This window comes from Eretmochelys imbricata, chromosome 6, assembly GCF_965152235.1.
Source record: "Eretmochelys imbricata isolate rEreImb1 chromosome 6, rEreImb1.hap1, whole genome shotgun sequence".
In the NCBI taxonomy this organism is placed as follows: domain Eukaryota; kingdom Metazoa; phylum Chordata; order Testudines; family Cheloniidae; genus Eretmochelys; species Eretmochelys imbricata.
In genome coordinates this window covers 64,387,655-64,393,654 of record NC_135577.1, presented here as the reverse complement: position 1 = coordinate 64,393,654, position 6,000 = coordinate 64,387,655, and the positions used below count along the sequence as shown (strand labels likewise).

General features: G+C 47.5%; 1 long non-coding RNA gene across 1 annotated transcript; it reads right to left on the bottom strand.

The window, feature by feature from the left end:
* Window positions 1-992: 992 nt before the first annotated feature.
* LOC144265763 (uncharacterized) lies at window positions 993-5,782 on the bottom strand. The gene is made up of 3 exons (XR_013346353.1): window positions 5,628-5,782; window positions 2,177-2,311; window positions 993-1,525 (listed from the first exon to the last, which is right to left on the bottom strand). It is a non-coding gene; the product is annotated as an uncharacterized LOC144265763 (long non-coding RNA).
* Between the last annotated feature and the right edge of the window lie 218 nt (window positions 5,783-6,000).

Here is a 6,000-nt window from a genome sequence, read left to right as displayed (position 1 = left end):
ATTGCTATCAATCAGTCAGGAACCAATTTGGAGTTGGAAAATCCATCGTGGGGGTTGTGGTGATGCAAGAGTGGAGGGCCATTAATTGTGTCCTGCTAAAAAGGACTGTGACTCTGGGCAATGTTTGAGAAATAGTGGATGGTTTTGCAGCAATGGGGTTCCCTAACTGCGGTGGCGTGACAGATGGCACATATATCCCTATTTTGGCACCAAACCACCTTGCCATGGAGTACATCAACAGAAAGAGCTACTTTTCTATGGCATTGTAAGTGCTGGTGGATCACCAGGGTCATTTCACCTACATCAATGTGAGCAGGTCAGGGAAGGTGCATGACACATGCATCTTTAAGAACACAGGCCTGTACAAATAGCTGCAAGCAGGGACTTTCTTTCCAGACCAGAGGATTACCAAAAGGGATGTTGAAATGCCAACAGTGATCTTGGGAGATCCAGCCTACCCTTGGCTCCCAAGGTTAATGAAGCCGTACACCAGCTACCCTGACAGCAACAAGGAATGCTTCAACAATAGGCTCAGCAGGTGCAGAATGACAGTTGAATGTGTCTTTGGCCATTTGAAAGGCCACTGTCGCTGTCTACTCATGACATTAGACCTCAGTGAAAAAAAGATATTCCCACGGTCATAGCTGCCTGCTTTGTGCTTCATAATATTTGTGAAGCAAAGGGGGAGAGGTTTCCACAGGGGCGGAATGGCTGTCTGCTGATTTTGAGCAGCCAGACACCAGAGTTATAAGAAGATCACAATGGGGGTCTATACAGCTCAGGGAGACTTAAGGACCATTATAACAATGAGCCACAGAAATGCGTATTGCTCTAGTGTGCTGCACCTGGCATTTTTTTAGTTTGCACCCCAGTTTGAACCTTGTAATGAGAACTCTCTGTGTAGTAATATAATACTGTGAATGCACCTGTTGCTAGTATCTGTGAATGATGCCAACCCCAGCCACCATATCTTGTGAACTAATAAAGATTAATTAAGTTTCCATAAATAGACTTTTACTCTGAACCCATGCAAATAGAGATATTTAAAGCTGAACAAAACTTTATAAATACAGGGAAAAGAACCTTTGAAGGGGAAAGAACAGTCACTTCCATTTCACAACACTCTCCCCCAGGTGGAGTGGTAGGGGTATTGCACAGGCCCCGGACACCATGTGGATTGGGGGGGAGGGCATTTAGAGAGGTACCAGAATGCAGTTCTCTATTGGCTGCAGGGGGAGGTGAGCATAGATCTGTTGAGCTTGTAGGTCAGTCAGAGACCACAGCATGTCTGTTTGCTCCCTGAGAAGCACTATCATCTCTTGCTGTCCGTTTCTCCTGTCCTCACTATCCCTGTCCATTCTGTCCTCAAGTGTCATCCTCCAAGCCCTCTGCTTGGTATCCAAAGCACCAGAGGCTTGCAGGATCTCCTGGGACATGTCTTCCTTTGTCCTCTTCTGACTCCTCCTTACCTAACTAAGCCACTCCACTGGTGTGGATGGAGAGAACCTCAAGACCGCACCTGCAGCTGCAAAAGAAACAATAGATAGAGATACTTGTGTGGATAAAGGGGGGAGTGAATCCACTCACAAAAGTAACAAGCACTACTTTCTCACTTCTGCTTGGGATTCATAGAACACAGCAGAATTCCCAGTCATGGTGAGGACGGCCGGGAGGTGGAGGGGACAGCTGGACACTGGAGTGGACCTCATGGGCATAAATATATGCAGATAGAGCCACTGAACTGAATATTGGTAGCATTTTCCACAGACAATGGTGACTTTAGCTGATATCTCATTCCTGAAGATAACAGAGGCTGAAAGGGAACAGCTCCTGCATGCATCTGGCTGCAGACTGGATCCGTATATTGCTAGCCTGTGTGCTCCAATGATGCCTGGTATGGGAAAGTGTCCTACTGTGCCAGAAGAAATAAGGCAGCCTTTTGTCAGAGGATTGCAGACTACCTCCAGGAAAGCTTCCTTGAGATCTCTATGGAAGATTCAAGGGCCATCCCAATACACATAAACAATCTGTTTTTCAAGGGCCCCTCTGCCTAACTGTTAGCAAGCAGACAGCAAATCTACCTCTATTGGTTATTTCACTACCTCTTAAAGCATGATTAAAAATGAGTAAATGAACAGATGTGTCCCAGCAATATCAAAGCAAACTGCATACTTACCAGAGGTTCCTTCTCCTGCACCAAGCTCGCCGCCTCCTCTTCCAACACCTCATCCTCAGGGTTCACTATGGTGGCCTGTGCCTTCAACTCCCCTGAAGTATCCACAGGGCCCTTGGGGTGGTGCGGGTGTTGTCACTGAGGAGGACATATAGCTCCTTAGAGAAGCGGCATGTCTGCGGCTCTGCACCAACATGACTGTTTGCCTTCCGGTACGCCTGCTGCAGCTCCTTGATTTTCACATGGCTCTGCTGCATATCCCCTCCTGTAGCCCTTCTCCCACATCCCCCGAGTGATCTGCTCATCAGTGTCCACATTTCTATGGCTGGATCAGAGCAGTGCCTGCACAGCCTCTTCTCCCCACAGACCCAGGAGATCCATCACCTCCTGTGTACTCCGGGCAGGAGAGCGTTTGCAGCATGGAGTCCGCATGGTCAGCTGCTATGTGAATGCTCTGGGCCGAGCAAACAGAAAATGGAATTTAAAATTTGTGGAGCTTTAAAAGGGAGGGTCATGTTCTTGTGTACATGGTTGCCGGGCAGCAGGGACCAGAGCAGTCACGGTGGGGCACTGTGGGACATCTCCAAGAAGCCACTAAAGTAGACGTAAACAGCGCAGGTTTGCACTGACATTGCATCGATTGCAATCAACCTCTGCATCGACCTAACTCTATAGTATGTAGAACAGGCCTAGTTGCTGTATTGTTTAATTCTGCTAAGCACATATCGTTAGCACTTTGTCTACACTAGGACTCAAGCCAGTGATGACCTGCTGAATGACCTTGAGCAAATCTCTATGCCTTAGTTTTTCCATCTGTAAAATGTGGATAAAGAGAAAAATACTTGCTGCATTTGTAAAATACTTAACTCCTGCAGATTTCCAAGTATTATTATTATTAATTATATTAGTGGTGTACTACGAACAGAGGGAAGATTGATAGGAACATACAGGCACAGCAGCACTCTATTCTGAAAAGAACATAATTTCAGTAGATCATAACTGTCCCCTTACAGTGACTTCTGATGCCTTCTTAATCTCCCTGGGCAGAGTTCTCTTTTCTGTACAGAACTCTTCTCAGCCTTGATTTGTCCTGAATCCTCTTTGAAATGGGTTTCCCTAGCTGTCTAATAGTTTAGGCAATCAAGGAGAGAAGTCCTCTAGTCACAGTGAGATACCCTTACCGGACTCTGCCTCTCCCTGTGTTTTTCTCCCTGCGTCGTCTTTCCTGCTCCATCCCCTTTACCTTTGTCACAGAGTAGTGCTGGTCTGCCGTGGAGAAGATACAATGAATAGCTCCCCAAAAGGTCCAGTTTGGAATTACACCTCCCATGTGAAAAAAACTTCCATTGAAAAAACTGTTGATTCAAACTACCATTGAAAAAAAACTTCACATTATCACAGTTCTAAGCATACTGCTAGGCCATGTCTGTACTCTGCAGACACCAACACTGGGAACAGGACCTCCTTCTGCTATAGGTCTTTTGGCAATTCTGGGTTCTATCTCCAGCTCTAGTACCATGAGTCCTGACTCCCTGTCCGGTATTTTAAGCACTTGACTACACTAGTGGACAAAATCACATGCATCACAAAACCCGAGATATACCTGAGATACATCATTGATATCTTTATCCTCTGGACAGATGACTTAAACGTCCTTTTAGATTTCCACCACTACTTCAGCAACCACCACCTGTCCATTAAACTCTCACTGAAACACTCCCAGACCAACAATCAACTTGCTGGACATCATGATCAGCTTCACCAATAGAACCCTACAGACAACTATATAAAATAAACCCACAGATCACCACACCTGCATTCAGAGATCCAGTCACCACCTCAAAACACACAGAGAAATCTATTCCCTACAGCCAGTAACCACATACAAGACAATATGCTCCAAGGAGAAAGTCCACGATATACACCTTAACACACTTGGAACTGCCTTCCCCAAAAAAGGACATTCCATCAGAGAAGTAGATGACATCATGGAGCAGGCCACCCAAATACCCCAAGAGTACAATACAGAAATAAAACACCCTCCAACCGCACACCCCTAATTGTCATCTACCATCCCACTCTGGAACCCATATGGAGTATCATCAAACAACTACAACCCATACTCAATAGGGACCCCATCCTGAAAGAAATCTTTCCTGAACCCCCTCTTCTATCCTTCAAACAACCCCCCAACTTTGCCAAGCTCATCAGAAGCAAGCTGCCCACAGACCAGGACACATCAACTCAAAGTAGCACCAGACCCTGCCAGAACAACGGATGCAAATAGACATACCTCCTCTGCTTCAGTGAGCAACACCCCACATAACACACCTTTCCAAGTCCTACATATGCCTATCACAACAGGTGGTGTACCTCACGCAGTGCACTAAATGCCCCAATAACAACTACATGGGTGAAACTAGACAATCACTATGCTCTCAAATGAACTCACACGGGAAAACAATAAAAGACAAGAACACCAGATCACCTTAGGTAAACACTTTTAACAGATCAATCATACAGCTGACCTATCAATCCTCATTCTCAAAGGCAGGGGTCCCCAGTGTGATGCCTGCGGGTGCAATGGTGCCCGCTGGGGCAGTTGTGTGCGTCCACAAGACACCGCGCCGCTGAAATGCCGCCGCCAAGCACGGCCACCGGAGAACCACCTGCCGAAATGCCGCCGAGAAGCGTTGCCATTTCTCGGCCGCATTTCGGTGGCGACGCTTCTTGCCGCTGCCTCTTCTCAGTGGCATTTCAGCGGCGGGGTGTCTGGCGCCCGCCAGTCTTCTGGGAATAGGAATATGCTATTCCCACAGAAAGCTTAAGGACCACTGCTCAAAGGAAACCTGCACACCACTTTCAAAAGACAAGCCTGGGAGCTTAAATTCATAACTTTGCTAAAAATCACTAAAAACACTAAAAATCATTGACTGAATAATTTATAATTTATTACAACAAACTATAACAAGTTCTCCATTCCCCTCCCCCTTCCCTCCCCCCTATGACTGGATGGGTGCTAACAGGCCATGTCACTTTGAGTGGTCCCTTGAAATATGTATCGTTTATGGTAAACAATCTGTCCACCTTGCATTCAGGACACTATAAAGCCAGGTCTACCCTATACACTTAAATCAGTATAAATACGTCTCTTAGGGGTGTGAAAAATCCACACCCTTGAGCAATGCAGTTATACTAACCTGGTGTAGACAGCACTATGCCCATGGGAGACCTTCTCCCATCGACATAGCTACCAGCACTCATGGAGGTGAGTTAACTACACCCATGTGAGGAAGTCTCCTGTCGGCATAGTAACATCTTCACTGAAGCACCACAGCTGTAAAACTGTAAGTATAGACCTGCCTTTCCCAGTCCTGAAGAAGAGCTTGTAGCTCAAAAGCTTGTCTCTCTCACCCACACAAGTTGGGCCAATAAAAGAAATTACCTCACTCACCCTGTCTCTCCACCTCTCTTATGTCAGGAACGCTCTGCTCCAGGTACAGCCCAGTCCCAGGACACCCAAAGCAGAGGGAGCGGCTAGAAACCTTGTCTCTGGAGCTACGTCCGGCCCACCGGAGCCCACCGTGCTTAAACTGCACGAGGAACAGCTCCGCCTTGTTTTTGCGTCACTTCCACGTCAGCCGCCACAGAAGGAACTCGACCAGCAGAGGGAGCTCCCAGGCTCCAGCGCGCAGCTCCTCTTCGCCTCGGTCCTACTACTCCCAGCGTGCAGTGCGCCGGCCGGTCCGCAGCGGCACGTCCAGGCGGCCGTGGGGGCGGGGCAATCCGGCGCGTTGCGTACTGGGAGGTGTAGTCTGGCGGCGGCG